The sequence below is a fragment of the Vulpes lagopus genome, chromosome 6 (genome assembly GCF_018345385.1).
Source record: "Vulpes lagopus strain Blue_001 chromosome 6, ASM1834538v1, whole genome shotgun sequence".
In the NCBI taxonomy this organism is placed as follows: domain Eukaryota; kingdom Metazoa; phylum Chordata; class Mammalia; order Carnivora; family Canidae; genus Vulpes; species Vulpes lagopus.
Window position 1 is genome coordinate 26,632,630 of NC_054829.1, and position 17,847 is coordinate 26,650,476.

General features: G+C 40.2%; 1 protein-coding gene across 7 annotated transcripts in view; it reads left to right on the forward strand.

The window, feature by feature from the left end:
* The first annotated feature begins 2,255 nt into the window (after nucleotides 1-2,255).
* Nucleotides 2,256-17,847, forward strand: part of NUMB (NUMB endocytic adaptor protein) — a 161,991-nt gene continuing 146,399 nt past the window's right edge. For 2 of the 7 annotated variants that reach the window (XM_041758457.1, XM_041758460.1), the window contains exon 1: nucleotides 2,415-2,670. The gene's annotated coding sequence lies outside the window, so the exon portion shown is untranslated. Of the gene's footprint in view, nucleotides 2,356-2,409; nucleotides 2,671-17,847 lie in introns of those variants that run through there. The other 5 variants (XM_041758459.1, XM_041758461.1, XM_041758462.1 and 2 more) reach the window with 5 other exon arrangements.

A 17,847-nucleotide genomic window follows, 5' to 3' on the forward strand; every position in this document is an offset into this window, starting at 1 on the left:
TGCCCTCCTATGACGTTACTGTTTCCTATCTGCTAGGACATTAATTGCCTTCTAACTTGCTCTAAAATTGGTAGGTAGGGCATACAGCCAAGACTAGAGAGAAGAAAGCTGGTAATATATTAAAAGGCTGTGTAAAGGACATACTGATACCTCCTTCTTGTTGGGGAATCTTCACATCTGCATGTTACTTCATTTGTTATGGATGTTAGCTCAGGCTTTTCTTATGTCTTGGCTCCATCTTATCATGGTCAATGTCTGATCTTTCCTTCAACTGAATGATTCAGACATCTCTGAAGTTATTTTGTCTTTTCCACTTTCCTTTTACAGGCTTTTTATGAGTCATTGAATTGAAGGGGAGGTTATTTCTAAATTGGAAGGTGAGGATGAGGGAAGGGGGAGGAAAGTTCTGTAAAATAATTAGGAAAAGACACTTTATTGTTATAGTTATTGGAGGAATAATTTCCGCCTAGTTTGGTGATATGTAGTTTCTTCAAACTTGACTAAAAATATAACCTAGAAAATAGACATTTTTTTCCTGCATGCCAAACAGTGCAGTTTTAGACTATTTGTGGCTTGCTCTGCAAAGGACAGAAGAGAGAACAGAAGAGATATGGGACAAAGAGCAGAAGAACGAAGGGGCAAAGCACAACATTTCTAAAGTCCAGATTTAGATTCTCAGTTCCATAGGAGGTTCCCAACCATAAGGTAATGCTTGTGAGGGAGTACCTCTTTGACTTTCCCCAGTCCGTCCCTGGGTATGTTTCATGGTCCACGGGTTTGTATATTATAGGTAGAGTTGTGAGGAAGGTACATTTAAATCTGACTTAGAAGAGCAGCCCGGGTGGTTCAGTGGTTTGGTGCCACCTTTGGTCCAGGATGTGATCCTGAAGACCTGGTATCAAGTCCCACATCAGTCTCCCTGCATGGAGCCTGCTTCTCCCTCTGCCTGTGTCTCTGCCCCTCTCTCTCTCTCTGAATAAATAAATAATAAAAATAAAAAATAAAAAAATAAAAGCCAAATACAGACACATTAAAAAAAATAAATCTGACTTAGAAATTTAAAGACAAATCAGGCCAGCGTTTTGTTGTTTAAGAACAGGAAAAGTGGGTGGAAATGAAAAAGAAAACCAAAATCTAACGATGGATGTATTTCTAGGAGCGCAAGAGTTTTTATAGCTACACCAGATTTCTCAAAAATGCATACTGTGACTTGTACCCAAATAAATAAAAAATGCAATCATTTATTCTTGTGCATTGTGCCAATGTAAGAAAAGGGCTGCAATTCATTCAATGGTCCTAATTTAGACTGCTAGGAAGAGGAGAGGTTGGGAAAAAAAAAAAAAAGACAAGCTTTTCAAGTATCTGACACACATCTAGTAGGGCTATTTAAGAACTGCTGAACATAAAAATCAAGTTGGGAGAAGGTGGGGGTAACCAAATTCTCATTTCCAGAGCATCACAAGGGTAAATGCGGCTGGTTTAGTTCAAACTTGCTGATGGCTGCTTGGTCACTTGGCAGGAGCCAGCCAGGGGTGAGTCTGGAAGCTAGAGAACGCTCAACATGCCACTTGAGTTTATTAACGACGTTACAATTGCCACAGAGTTTATTAACGACGTTACAATTGCCACAGAAGTGTCTGATTTCTGCTAAATAAATGTTCGTGCTTTGCCCTTTAGCATGGAGACTTCTGGAAAGAACTTCAAGGAAACTGGGTGCAAATTGGGACTTCGAGAAGAAGAAATTTTTATCTGTACAAGTGCTTTTCTCCAAGGAGTTGGAAAACACTCCTTAAATACAATCTCTGATGCTGGTCTTTTCTAAGTACTGCCCTATAAACTAGCAGCGATCAATTTCTCCTTACAGGGAGGGAACTGGAGCAAGGGATGGGTACACAGAGTGAACTCTACAACAAAGAGTTAACCCTTCCCGGGTAACCTCGGCCGTGAGCGTCTGCCCCTTCCTTGCTTTCTACTGCGCAACCAAACTGTACCCGGGCTTGAACCAACCAAAGCCATCGCATCCCTTGCCAGTTGACTTAACAGACACTTTTGGCAGCCTATCATAACTTCGAACTGCCCAGCCATCAGCCAATAACAACTAAACCTTGGTACTGGGCGCTCCGGGTCCGGACGGGGGCTAATACCGGGTTCAGGAAAAGGGGCGGTGAGGAAGCTATGACGGACAGCTGCAAGGAGCCAATCAGAGCAGAAAGCCGCCGCCCCGCTATCCAATGGGGAGGCAGAAAGTATGAAACGGGGCGGGCCTGTTGTCATGGGGGAGGTGGTGGCGCTTGGTGGCTACTGGCGGCCGAGGTAGAGGCAGTGGCGCTGGAGTTGGTTGGGGGGCAGCGGCAGGTGAGTGCCGGTAACGCGGGCCTGAGGTCTGGGTGGGGGCCGTCTCGGGCCGGAAACTCCAGCTCGGCGCTCCCGAGGCGGAGGCCGAGAGGAAGGGGGCCTGCACTGTGGGCCGGGTCGGGCCGGGGCCAGGGCGGCGGCGGCGGCGAGTTCGCGCTGACTGGGCTGGTGGGAGAATGGCCCGGTTCCCGGCGGCGGAGTTCGCGTTGGCAAGATAGGCTGGGGCCGGACCCGCAAGCGGTTCTGGCCGGCAGGTCCCTCGGGACGTCCCGCTGCTTGGGTCTGGGGCACTGACCGGCGGCCGCTGTGGGAGCGGTAAGACCCCTTGGGAGACGGGAGCGGACGGGGTCCCGGGGGGGGGGGGGGGGGGGAGGGGGGTGACCCGGCGGTGACCCGCCACGACCTGGTCCGAAGACCGGGTGAGCCCGGGAATGCACACTCAGGGCAGCTTGGGTGCCAGGGAGCAGAGAAACCCGGGAAACCTAAGAGCGGCCCGAGCGGAGAGAGCTGGGGGGCCGGGAAACTGGGAGTGGCCCGGGTCCGAGGGAGAAGGGAGTCAGACCCAGGGCGGCCGGGGTTCGGGATGACCCTGAGGGACCTGAGTCCGAGCGGGGGCGTCGAGGAGAGGCGAGAGGCCGGGGGTGGGGGTGGGGGTGGGGCTGGGGACCCTCCTGAGAGAGGCGGCTGTCCGAGCGTGGAGGGCTCCGGGTTTCAGGAGGGTGGGACCTGTGGAGACCTTGAACAGCTGGAGTGGAGCCGGAGCGCCCTGCCCCCACCGCTGGGCTGGGCTGGGCGACCCGAGACTGGAACCGGGAGCTCCGGGGTCTGAGGACCCGCGCGCCCCCGGGGAGCCTCGAGGAGTAGGTCGGATTGGAGACTAGGGTGAGGGGTCTGCCGGAGTGGAAGTTCTCTCAGTTGGAGAGGAGTCAAGCAAAATGACACAGGGGTGGGCGGGGAGAAGTAATTTCCTCGTAGGAAGCGCGTAGTAGATATAGGGCGTAGTAGGAGGGAGTGAGAAAGTTGTTCAGGGTGAGAGTGGTGGTCCTGTGGAGACCGGCCGGAGCGGCGGCTGCGAGAAACCAACAGTGTGGCCGTTAGTGTGTTCTCAGGACTGCGGAAATAGAAGGCACCTCGCCTTCATAAAACTAAGATGTGAGAGAAAAAGCTCCCAAAAGTTGGGTGAAGTAACTTATTGCATTCCAGTGCTTTAGGGAAAAATTTTTTTTTTTTTTTTTTTAGGATGACACTAATGATATTAGAAAATGAGGACATTGACAGGATGGAGAGTTTGAAAGAGAAAGGGGGGATAAGTAGCTCAAACTAAGGGAATAGGCAGGACAGGGGACTTGATCAAGAAGATGGACGTCATGAAAGGATGGACATACCCTGGCCAAATTAGAAACTTGATTTCTGGTTCCGCCACTTAGCTTGGACAATTTAACCTCTCTGTACAGGTTTCCTCCTCTGTGTAATAGGTATAATAATAGTCTCTATTTCGTAGGGTTGTTTTTTTCCCACGTGTTAATATTTGTAGAACTTTTAGGATAGCGATTGGCACAGAGTGAGCACTGTGCTTACCGATTGCATTGTTAAATAGAGAGCATAAAGACCTGGGTTCTTTTATGCCGTGGTTCTCAAACTTCAGCTTGCACCAGAATCACCTGGAGGGCTTGGTAAACTACAGACTGCTGGCCGCATCCAGAGTTTCTGATTCAGTAAGTCTGGGGTGGATCCTGAGAATTTGTATTTATCTCAGGTGATGCTTATGTTGGTCAGAGGCTTACACTTTAAAAACCACTTGCTTCAATGAAAACAATAATAACGTAGCAATCTTAAAATATCTGTCTACCCTGCTAGAGACAAGTAGAGGCACATTGCAAAAATGATCCGAATATAAGGGATACCCATACCCACTGTGAAGCCTATGTTTTTCAGATTGTGGATCGTGATTTTTTTCGTAATTTATAAAATCAATTTACTGGGTTACTGCCACATTGAAAATAGGATGAAATAGAATGGAATTGCACTTGGTAAGGAAAAGCATTGTCTGGGAAATGTTTCTCATAAGTGTGTGTACTAGATCACTATGTAAAATGTATTTCTTACAGTCAAAAGAATTTGAAAAACTGTTTTAAGCCAGGCAGTGCAACAGAAATAATCCTTCAGTAAGGGTTTCTAGGACTGGCTTTATTATTTATATCTTTATTTTTCTTCTGGTAATTTGGTGGTGATACGTTCTATTAAATTTCTTGAGCTTCTGATTTGGTTTCTTATGTTTGCCTTATCACATATTGTGTTGTGCCTCTTTTTAGATATTGAGAATCTTTGGTATGAGGACTTAAGGAAATTTGAGGCAGAGGGGATGAAATTGAGTGGTGTTTCTCAGATGTGGTACACTTTTGTTTCACTTGTGCCCTCTTGTTTACCTTTCCTGTAAGGCACTGTCTGTAAAAAAAAAAAAAAACAAACCCCTAAGTATACTAGACATGTTGTCTGTAAACAACTAATGCTGAAATGGACTGGTTTGAGAACAGTTCATCTATAGAAAATAAGCAGAAGCCGAATAAGACACATTTCAAAGGAGAAAAGCAGAGGAGTGTTTTTTTTTTTTTTTCTCCTGGCCTTACACTAATAGAAAACATATCAAAGCATTTTTAAGGGAATCAGATATACTGGTGTGTTTTAGATTTCTAGGTTTTTGAAGAGAAGACAGTGATGATAATCCACAGTAAAGTGCACCTGGGATAGAGGGTTAACTACAAAGTAAATAGTTTATTAAGCAGGAGCTTTTGTTTTGGTGATTTTCTCCCTTGAGAATGAGCTGGATGTGGCATACATTATAAATTTAATTTAAGGGACTTAAATGTAATCTACAGTACCTTTTTAAAGCTATGCTAAGAATATATATGTATTTTCTGTGTTGTTCTTGGTTTGATTTTTCCTCTGTAAAAATCTAGATGGTTTGTATTTAGGAAGAGTTGATTTAGATTAGTTTTTGTAGATATAAGAGCAGAGAAAGCAATACTGAAAACTGAGAGATTCTTGCAGTACTCTTTAAAAATCTTTAATCCAGGGGATTTATGTAACCCTTTCATTAATGTTTTATGCAATTATGAACAAAGTCTTGGTGTAGCTTTGCATTAGGATTTTTACATAATTTCTTATCTCAGAAATAATTTTTCTCAGACTTTTATATTTCACTAAATTGTTTTTGCTCGGAAGACTGCAAAATATAGAATCATCATATATTTGAATTGAAAACATAAGCAATCTTTTCACAAAATAAATTTACTGATTTTTGTGACAAAGTTTCCAAGGATGAAAGCTTTTAAATTCCTTGCATTGTGTTAAATGGAGTATCTCTACCACCAAAATGGTTGTTCTGTAAGTCTCTGTGCAATTGGTAGGCACATTTGTAGAGGTCATTCAATTCTTTACTAACTGATGGAGGAATGTAAAATCTTAATAATTGAGTGTGGGAATAATATGAATGTTCATTCCTTGTAATTATGAACATTGACTGGTTTGAGTACTTGCTTAATAAATGGACTTTATTCAAGTGACTTTATTATTCACCGATAATTTAATCACTCTCAACTATGAATAGCTCTGATTGCTCAACTTATTTTACAGTGAGATTCGTTAATCTGTAGTTGAATAAGTGGTGGTTTTTAAGTCTCAAAGAAACTGTATGTTCCTGACTGGACAATTTAGTGAGACTTAATTTCATATATCAAAGAAAACTCAAGTAAATGATTTTAAAAAGTAGAAGTTCAATTAACACTAGTTAATTAAATTTATTTTCTATTACAGTAGCGTTTTATCCTCTTTTATAAATAGCTTCTGATCTGCTTTCTCTGCTTCTAGCCTTTACCCATAGAGTAAATCCTAGTGGAAATGTTGGTCTCTGAAAATCTAATTTTGTAAAGGTACAGAAACCTATGTCTGGTTTTCAGTTTGTTGAGAGAACAACTTTTATCCGAAAAGGCCTCTTGGTAAACTTAACACCTTAATAAAAAGTTATTTAATATAGTAAGTACTTCAGAACCTGCATTTTATTTTGGGCTTGCCAAAACATCTATTTATTGTATTTGATAGCTTTTGATTTCCACAGAATGGTTCTTGAATTCTCCTAATTTCTAAACTCAGATACATGTTTCCTTGATAGGGCTAAGGAGGAAGGAAACAACTGTACTCTTTAAATATTAAGAAATAATTTCTCTAACTTATTTTTTCTTACATTAAAATAAATACGTTTATTTGCCAAGAAAATTTGTTTCAGTAATATAACCTATTGGAAATTTCACATTATTAAAGTTAGAAATACTCTATAAAGCCTTGCGATGTTTGTTCAGATGTGAGACACAGGTTCTGATAAGTAGGATGTCCTTATGATACTGCAATATATTTTTGAAAATATAAAATATACACTTGGAAATCTTGGGGCAAAAGGAGGATTGAAACTAAGGGAGAATGAGGAGAATACTGACATGTGTTTGAGGAGGAGTTTGGAGGAGCTGTAGGAAGTAAGTCTAGAGTAGTGAGCCACTCTTGGCAGTTTTCCTAGAGTGACATATGTAAAGGAGGATGATCCTATTTGCAGCATTCTCCCATGGACATATTTTTTGTACTGTGCAGTTTCCACTGCTTGCCATAACTCTTCCTTTGTTATCTTCCACTTGGAAAAGCAGGTCAGAATGCAAGTGAGTGAATAGACTGAAAATTGCTAGTCCTAGAGGATGGGAGCCTGGGCAGGACCATGTGGAATTAGAAGGCTGGGCACTTGTCTCTGCTTCTGCAGTTCTTGGGAATAGGTTTCTAGCAATCGTAACTAGGCCAAACCATACCACTTGTCCTTCCCAGTGGAGTCTGGGATTAAGCAGTGGGAAGAGACCCCTCAGTCCTCTTAAATGGGTTAATAACTAAGGAGCTGGTGTATTAATAATTAGTGTTCGGTGATTTCCCCTTCTCTTACCACCAGATCTATTTCTCCTCACTTGCTTGCTGATTCTTTACATTCTTCTTATGTTCTACTAATCAGGGAAAAGTTTTGAGTTCTCTGATTAGGTAGCAAAAATCTTAATTGTGGTAATTGTGTTTATATTAAGGTGAGTATAGTTAATAAGGAAAATGATTATCAGATTATCAGTTCTTTAGAGAGGAAAAGGGATAAAAGTTGTAGAACACTGCTTGGCTCCTGAATAAAAGCAAAGTCAGGGAAGCCAGCAACACAGAAATATAATATTAAGTTGAATTATGAAACTTAAACTTCAATTTTGAATTCTTTACTCTTTTGTCTTATTTTTAATCCCATCTGTTGGAAAACTTGAATCTTTTAACTTAGCTATATTTTTTGCCTTAAGTCACAGTAAATTCTTAATTATTTACACCTAGATTAGCAGAATTATAACTAGTCCCTAAATTCTTTTGGATTATGAAGTATAGCTGTGGAACCTGTTAGATAAATATTTCATTAGACTTCTATTACTTTTTCTTTTTAAAGATTTTATTTATTCATTCATGAGAGACACAGAGAGAGAGAGAGGCAGAGAAACAGGCAGAGGGAGAAGCAGGCTCCCTGCAGGGAGCCCAACGTGGGACCCCGGTCTCCAGGATCACGCCCTGGGTTGAAGGCAGGCACTAAACTGAGCCATCCAGGGATCCCAATTTCTTTATTTTTTAAACTAACATTTAAGTATTGAATCTCCTTGGCATTGAGTGTCCTTATCAGCAGTTTTCAGTCTGTTACCTGCGACACTTTGGGGTGGATGTTTTGTACAGTTAATTTATTTGCTCATCAAATATTATCTGTAGACAAAATTAGTTCTAAAAATATGATTATACTTAAAATGTATATGTATATTTAGAACTTACTACTTTCATACATATAAACATGTATATAATATATATAAATGTTGAGATGAATGAAATTTTTTATTTTGAAGGCTAGACTGAATTCATAATAGCTTTGATTGTTTTGACCATTTGCTTTGTTGGTGGATGTTGAATATTCAGCTTTTATCATATGGGGATTAGTTACTGTTTTGACTTTTTTTAAAAATTTAATTTTTTTTCTATTTTGACTTTTAAAATGTTCATCCTTAAAAGATCTCAGTCTACCTTTTCTACCTTTTCCTTACCCAAATGTGCCATTTCAGAAACTGGTATACTTCTTTTCCCCCCAACATGGCGTATGCATTCTTTTTTTTCTCTCTTTTTTTGGGATAGCTTTATTCAGTTATAATTGACATACAGTGAAATTGAAGATGTTTAAAGTATACAGTTTGATGGGTTTTTACCTATTTATCCACCGCAATCAAGATAAGGAACATACTTAACCATTCTAAAAGTTTCCTTGTGTTTCTTTGTAATCTGTCTCTCCCTTTCTACCCAGAGAGGTAACCACAAATCTGCTGTCATTATAGATTACTTTGCATTTTCTAGAACTTTGTCTAAAGAGAATTGTATGGTGTATACTTTTTTTTGATAGGAAGATCTGGCTTCATTCACTCTACTTGATTTATTTAAGATTTATCCATGTTATTTTGTGCATCAGGAATTTATTTTTATTTCTGAATAGTATTCCAATATAATTAATTATATCAGAATTTAAAAAATCTATTCTCTCTCTCTCTCTCTCTTTTTTTAAAAGATTTTATTTATTTATTCATGAGAGACACACAGAGAGAGAAGCAGGCTCCCTGCAGGGAGCCTGATAGGAGACTGGATCCTCCAACCCAGGATTATGCCCTGAGACGAAGGCAGATGCTCAACTGCTGAGCCACCCAGGCATCCCTTAAAGTCTGTTCTCTTGTTGATAGACATTGGATTGTTTCCACTTTTTGGCTATTCAAACAAAGCTGCTATGAACATTTTTTTTGTTTAAGATTTTATTTATTTATTCATGAGAGAGAGTCAGAGATACAGGCAGAGGGAGCCCAATGCAGACTTGATCCCCCAACCCAGGATCACGCCCTGAGCCAAAGGCAGACACCAACAGCTCGCTGAGCCACCCACCCAGGAATCCCTGCTATGAACAATTTTGTTTAAATTAATATTTTATTTATTTATTCATGAGAGACAGAGAGGGAGAGGCAGAGATACAGGCAGAGAGAGAAGCAGGTTCCATGCAGGGAGCTAGATGTGGGACTCGATCCTGGGACTCCAGGATCATGCCCTAGGTTGAAGGCAGGCATTCAACTGCTGAGCCACCCAGGTGTCCCTGCTATGAACATTCCTGTACAAGTTTTTGTATGGACATGTGTTTCCATTTTTTAATTGATTATTTATTTATTTGAGAGAGAGCATGCACAAGTGGGGCAGGGACAGAGAGAGAGGCAGGACAACAGCCACCCCCCTGCCCTGAACGGGGAGCCTGTGATGGGGGTTGATCCCAGAACCCTGAGATTGTGACTTGAGCTGAAGACAGACACTTACCCGGCTAAGCCACCCAGGTGCCCTGCATTTTTTTATTTTAAAATTTTTAAAGATTTATTTATTAAGGGATGCCTGGGTGGCTCAGTGGTTGAGCATCTGCCTTCAGCTCAGGGTGTGATCCCAGGGTCCTGGGATCAAGTCCTGCATCAGGCTCTCTGCAGGGAGCCTACTCCCTCTGCTTATGTCTCTGCCACTCTGTGTCACTCTCATGAATAAATAAAATCTTTAAAAAACAAGATTTATGTATCAGTTAGAGAGTGCCCACACTTGAAGACATAGAGGGTGAGAACCTTCAAGCAGTCAGACTCCCCTCTGGGGATGGAGCCCAATTGGGCTCTATCCCATGACATATAAGATCATGACCTGAATGGAAACCAAGGGTCAGTGGCCCAACTGACTTAGCCACCAGGGGCTCCTTCATTTATTTGGTATATATCAAGTAGTACTAGAATTGCTGGGTCATATGGTAACTCATTTTTCCAAGGCAGCCATGAATACCATTTTGTATTTCCACCAGGAGGTGGGAATAAGTATTCCAGTTTCTGCACATCTTCACCAACACTTGTTATTACTTTTGGTTTTTTATTATAGCTATCCTAGTGGATGTGAAGTGATAACTCATTGTGGTATTGTTTTGAATTTCCCTGATGGCAATGATGAGAATTTTTTCATGGATTTATCAGCTATTTGTTTATCTTCTTTGGAGTAATGTTTTTTTTGAATCCCTTGCCCATTTAAAAAATGGATTTATTTGCCTTTTATTTTATTTATTTTATTTATTTTTTATTTTTTAAAGATTTTATTTATTTGTTCATGAGAGACACAGAGAGAGAGAGAGAGAGGCAGAGACACAGGCAGAGGGAGAAGCAGGCTCCATGCACCGGGAGCCTGATGTGGGATTCGATCCCGGGTCTCCAGGATCGCGCCCCGGGCCAAAGGCAGGCGCCAAACCGCTGCGCCACCCAGGGATCCCTATTTGCCTTTTATTATTGAGTTTGAGTTGTGAAACATATTTTCTGGATACAAGTCCCTTATCAGATACTAGATTTGCAAATATTTTCTTTCTTTTTTTGAAAATTTATTATTTTATTTTATTTTATTTTATTTTATTTTATTTTATTTTATTTATTTATTTATTTATTTATTTATTTATTTATTTATTTATTTATTTTTTTTTTATTTTAATGATAGTCACAGAGAGAGAGAGAGAGAGGCAGAGACACAGGCGGAGGAAGAAGCAGGCTCCATGCACCGGGAGCCCGATGTGGGATTCGATCCCGGGTCTCCAGGATCGCGCCCTAGGCCAAAGGCAGGTGCCAAACCGCTGCGCCACCCAGGGATCCCGAAAATTTATTTTTTTAAATCTCTACACCCAGCATGGAGCTCTAACTCATGACCCCAAGATCAAGAGTCACATGCTCTCTTCCAACTGAGCCAGCCAGACACCTCTATTACAAAAGTTTAATAAAATATTCTGCTTTGTTGCTAATTCTTCCAAGTAGCAGGTTTTTGGCCTCTTGGTGTAGTGTGGCATTTGGGATCATGGTGCCAAGGGAAGCATTTTCGAGTTGCAAGAATGGATTATAGGGCAGCCCAGGTGGCTCAGCGGTTTAGTACTGCCTTTAGCCCAGGGCGTGATCCTGGAGACCCGGGATCGAGTCCCATGTTAGGCTCCCTGCATGAAGCCTGCTTCTCCCTCTGCCTGTGTCTCTGGCGCACTCTCTCTCTTTCTCATTAATAAATAAATGAATAAATCTTTAAAAAAAAAGAATGGATTATAAATGAATCCACTGATATAAATATATGCTTATAATTTCATCCTTATATTATTATATACTTGAACATTAAATGAAGTTCAGGTGTCATTTTTTCTGCTTACTGTGCAGCTTTGCATCCATAGTTCTATAGAAGCTTCAGTACTGAACCTTTAATGGAAATCAGGGTCAGAGTTTTAAACATCTTACTTAAGGGAAGAATAGTCTATTATACCCTTTCTTTTTTCTCCTCTTTGCTCCCCACTCTCTCCCAGTCTCCTGCCTTTATTTTATTTTATTTTTTTTTCTCAAGATTTATTTATTTGAGAGAGTAAGAGCATGCACAGGCATGTGTGCTTATGTCAGCAGGGGGTGGGGCAGAGTTGAGAGAATCTCTAGTAGACTCTTTGCTGAGTGAGGTCGGACACCTGGGGCTGGATCCCAGGATCCCAGGACCCTGAAATCAGCCTGAACTGAAACCAAGAATCAGACTGAGCCACCCAGGCACCCCTCCCCTCTTTAACTCACCTACCCTAGTACCTTTTTTTTTTTTTTTTTTTTTTAAGATTTTATTTATTTATTCATGAGAGACACAGAGAGAGGTAGAGACATAGGGAGAGGGAGAAGCAGGCCCCACGCAGGAAGGCAGACGCTCAACTGCTGAGCCACCCAGGTGTCCCTATTTGCTCATTTTTAAAGCCAGAGATTGTCAAATTATTGTTGAAAACAGCTCTTACGGGAAGTCAAAGTGTTGTATTCAGATGAAAATAGATGAGAAAGGAAAAGGGGGAAAACTGTCTTATTGCCTTAAGCAATAAAAATGATTTCTAAAATACATGAATTAAAAAAATTAAAAAAAAAAAAATAAAATACATGAATTAATGCATATGTGAATTTATTTCTTCAAATATATTTTTTAGCTGTGGATGCCACTGAGCCACCCAGGTGCCTCTAAATCTTTATTTTTAAATTTTTTTTGCCTCTAAATCTTTAAAAAAACAACATCTAACGATAAATTGAGCTCTTTTTTTCCCTATGTTTTAGTATGCATTATTTTTTTTCTTTTTGGATATCTTGAGAACAAGGGAAAGTATACATCTTTTACATGGTATTCGAATTTTGTGTGTCTAAACTCTCTTTGTAGAGTTTAGAATATGAGGGCAGTACTTTGCCAAGTAAGAAGTAATTTCCTGGGAAATCACGTTGCTGGCTTGACTTCTTGCTGTGCCTTTCCCTTCTTTTTCATTGCTTTGTAGAAGAGCTGAGCTTAGTCCTGTGGAAAATAGCTAAATCACCTAATTATTTTCCCTAGATCAAACATGATTGGTATATACTTGCCCTGTATTGAATTCTGTAACTTTTTCTTGTTATAGTTAAGATACCTTGACTTCATTTGATAACTTTGACTTCATTTGATGAATTGGCTGTTCATATCTGAAATAATACTAATGGTGTGTTCCTTCAATGAATGTTCTTATTCTTTTGGTTCCCCCCCCACCCCCCCCAGTATACCTAGTTAATTTGGTGCTTTTACAAGAAAGCCCAGACACTGAAATATAGTCATAGTTTCTATGATATTGACCCTTCATTATTATTTTTTTAAAGATTTTATTTATTTTAATAGAGTATGTGCCTGTGCAGGTGGGGCAGGGAGGGGCATAGGGAGAGAAAATCTCAAGCAGATTCCACTCTGAGGGTGCAGCCGTCTGAGGGGCTGAAGGCAGGGCTCGATCCCACCACCCAGATCATGATCAGAGCTGAAATTAAGAGTCGGGCACTCAACTAACTGAGCCACCCAGGTCCCTGACCCTTCATTATTATTATTTTTTTCTTCATTACTTTTTAAAAATAACATTAACATTTATTTTCTCTATTTTTTCCTTATGCAGATTTTTCTGTATACATAATTTTGGAACCTGCTGTTTAAAAAATATTTTATTTATTTATTCATGAGAGACAAACGAGAGAGGCAGAGACATAGGCAGAGGGAGAAGCAGGCTCCCTGCAAGGAGCCTGATGTGGGACTCGATCTCGGACCCCGGGAACATGCCCCGAGTGGAAGTCATATGCTCAACCTCTGAGCCACCCAAACGTCCCAGGACCAATTTTTTTTTAAAGGAATTTAAAAAAAATTTTTTTTTAAATTTTTCTTATTTATTCATAGAGACAGAGAGAGGCAGAGACACAGGCAGAGGGAGAAGCAGGCTCCACGCAGGGAGCCCAATGTGGGACTCGATCCCGGGTCTCCAGGATCACGCCCTGGGCTGCAGGCAGCGCTAAACCGCTGAGCCACCGGGGCTGCCCAAAGGAATATTTCTTTATTCCTTTTTTTCTTAAGGAATTTATTCCTTTATTCCCACCCCCCTCAATGTGAGGCTTGAACCCATGACCCTGAGACCAAGACCTAAATTGAGACCAAAAGTCAGTCGCTTAGCTGACTGAGCTACCTAGGCCCCCCTGGAACCTGCTTTAACATGCATTTTAATATCATTGTAATTATTTGAAAACAGTTTAAAACAGCTGAGGAATATTCCATTTATGCAATTTCCATAGTTTTCACATTCAGATTACTAATTTCCAATTATTATAAACAAAATTTCATTGAATATTGCTAAACAGATCTTTATCCACATTTTTTTTTTTAAAAGATTTTATTTATTCATGAAAGACACACACAGAGAAAGGCAGAGACACAGGCAGAGGGAGAAGCAGGTTCCATGCAGGGAGCCTGATGTGGGACTCTCTTCTGGGACTTTAGGATCATGCCCTGGGCCAAAGGCAGGCACTCAGCCTCTGAGCCACCTAGGCATCCCTTTATCCACATTTCTACATTGGTAAGCTAGATTGCTCTAAGTGGAATTATCAAGTCAAGGTATGTTTCTAAGGGTTCTCAAGAGAGCAAAACATTGGATAATTGCTTTCTAGATAGGTACAAATTTACATTCCCATTAGCAATATATGAGCTTGAGATATATACCCTTGCCAGTGTTATCATTTAAAAATATTTGCTAATTTGATAGCGAGAAAATAGTAACTGGTTTTTGAAAATTGTATTTTATCACTAGTGGAACATTTTAATTTTATTTTAAGATTTTATTTATTCATGAGAGAGACAGAGAGAGAGAGGCAGAGACACAGACAGAAGGAGAAGCAGGCTCCATGCAGGAAGCCTGATGGGGGACTCGATCCCAGGACTCCAGGATCACACCTTGGGCCAAAGGCAGACCCTCAACTGCTGAGCTACCCAGGCGTCCCACTAGTGGAACATTTTAAATATTATGAAACTTTAAGTATTTCCTTTAAGTGAAGTTGTATTCCTGTTCTTGTCCTTTTTTTTTTTTTTCTTTTTGAGTGGTCTCAAATTTTTTTTTAAAAGATTTATGTATTCATGAGAGACACAGACTGAGAGAGAGAGGCAGAGGGAGAAGCAGGCTCCTTGCAGGGAGTCTGATGTGAGACTTGATCAGGGATTCAGGATCTTGACCTGAGCTGAAGGCAGGCACCCAACCGCTGAGCCACCCAGGCGTCCCTGGTCTCAAAATTTTTTTTTTTTCTGGTCTCAAATTTTTATTTGGATTCTAGGGATGGATAATATTCAAAGCTGTGACTTAATTTGCATAAGTGAGCAGCAAAACATTTAATGTCCCTTTCAATTTTGTTTTGCCCAGGTAATCTGATTTTGTCTGTTCTTGAATTTCATGTAAATGGAATATATACTCTTTTTATCTGATTTCTTTCTTTTTTTTTTTTTTTGAGATTTGCGGACTTTATTTATTTATTTATTTATTTTAATTTTTATTTATTTATTATAGTCACACAGAGAGAGAGAGAGAGAGGCAGAGACACAGGCAGAGGGAGAAGCCGGCTCCATGCACCAGGAGCCCGACGTGGGATTCGATCCCGGGTCTCCAGGATCGCGCCCTGGGCCAAAGGCAGGCGCCAAACTGCTCTGCCACCCAGGGATCCATTTATCTGATTTCTTATGTTTAACATATTTTTGAAATTCATTTTGTTTTGTACATTTATTTTTTTGTTACAGGAGTAGAAAGTTACAGCGATAGTATGCCCATTTAAATACAATGCCATTTAAACAATCACTAGACCACAGTTTAAGTATTCAGTGTACCTCAGGTCCAACCTGTATTTCCCTAAGACACTGTTTCCATCAAAGTAGCCATTCTAAGCCAATCTTCTTTTTTATTATACATGGATAATTTCTGGAGGGAACACTTAGGGTGAACATGTCCCAGGAATGCATTAAAAAAATATACATGTACACAAACATTTAAGAGTTTCACTTAATAAAAGTAATATTTAATAAAACCCTGAGTTTTATTTGCCCCCCGCCTTTAAGATTTTTTATTTTTAAGCAATCTCTACACCCAGCGCGGGGCTCAAACTCACAGTCCCCGAGATTAAGAGTTGCATGCTGTACCAGCTGAGCCAGCCAGATGTCATTTGCCACTTAAAAGCACCAATTAAATTCATCAAAAGTTTATGTTGTGGCAAAAAAAAAAAAAAAAAGTTGGGGATCCCTGGGTGGCACAGCGGTTTAGCGCCTGCCTTTGGCCCAGGGCGTGATCCTGGAGACCCGGGTTCGAATCCCACGTCGGGCTCCCGGTGCATGGAGCCTGCTTCTCCCTCTGCCTGTGTCTCTGCCTCTCTCTCTCTCTCTCTGTGTGTGTGACTATCATAAATAAATAAATAAAAAATTTCAAAAAAAAAATCATAAGTGTCGATAACAGATGACTTCCCAGGCCGCACAGTATTTTTATTAATACCACACTTTGTTCTTCCATTCTCCTATTGATAGACATTTTTTTTTGACATTTGTGTTATTTCCAGTTATTGTCTGTTATGAATAAGGCTGCTATTAACATTCTTGTGCAAGTCTTTTTGTGAACATATGTTTCATTTCTTTTGATTGAGTACCTAAGAGTGGAATTGTTGCATCACAGGGTAGACGTATGTTTAGCTTTATAAGAAATTGCAAAATGGTTGTCCACTAGCAGTGTATGAGATCCAGTTGCTGCTTCTCTTTGCCACCACCTGGGATGTTAATTTGATTTTTTTTTTTAGCCAGTCGAATGGGTATAAAATGATATCTTGAATGATTTCTATTTACATTTTTCAGTTGATTAAAGATGTACATTTATTCATTGTTTCTGGTCAAAATATATACAAGGGCAAATTTGCAGATTAATAGTAAATATCTTAAAAGCTTCAGTATGTTTTATTACTATATATAGGTATATACTTTTTTTTTTTAAACATTTTATTTATTCATGAGAGACACACAGAGAGAGGCAGAGACACAGGCAGAGGGAGAAACAGGCTCCATGCAGGAAGCCCGATGTGGGACTCGATCCCGAGACCCCAGGATCACGCCCTGGGCCAAAGGGAGGCGCTCAACCACTGAGCCACCCAGGCATCCCAGTATATACTTATTAATCTGATTTGTAAGCTCAGAGCTTAATTTGTAATTGAAAGGCAAATGAAAATTGGAATTCTTTTTTTTTAAGATTTTATTTATTTATTCGTAAGAGACAGAGAGAGAGACAGAGACACAGGCAGAGGGAGAAGCAGGCTCCATGCAGGGAGCCCGATGTGGGACTCGATCCCGGGTCCCCAGGATCACACCCCAGGCTGAAGGTGGCGCTAAACCACTGAGCCACCCGGGCTGCCCGAAAATTTGAATCTTATACTTGAAAAAAAATTTATTTCAAGTAAAAGATTTTTCAGAAGTTCCATATCATAGTGATAATTCATGGAATTAAGTAAACTTTTATAGTTGATTAATGTTTGTGAAGCATTTTGTTAAGTAAATGATTTATTTTTATTTTTATATATTTTTTTAAATAGTAAATGATTTAAAAGGAAGACTTGAGGCTGTGTTTTTGTAGAGCAGTTTTTTGAATTTGGCATATTGAATCATTGATTCAGGAACATTAAAATTGCATGATCTGGTTAGGAAACTAGCCTGTATTTGAGTCACACCTGAGAACTGATAGTCTGGTAATGGGGTTAGGTGGTAGTAATAATACTAGCAGCAGCTAATGCTATATTCCAGGCATTGTTCTAAGTGCTTTACATGCACTAATTCACAAAAACTCCTATGAGAGTAGGTATTGTTATTATCTTTATTATTATCATAATTTTATTTATTTAAAGATTAAAAAAAAAATCTTCATTTAAGACAGCATAAGTAGGGGTGAGAGGCAGAAGGGAAGGGAGAAGCAGACTCCTGACTGAGTAGGGAGCCCAATGTGGGGCCTGATCTCAGGACCTGGAGATCATAACC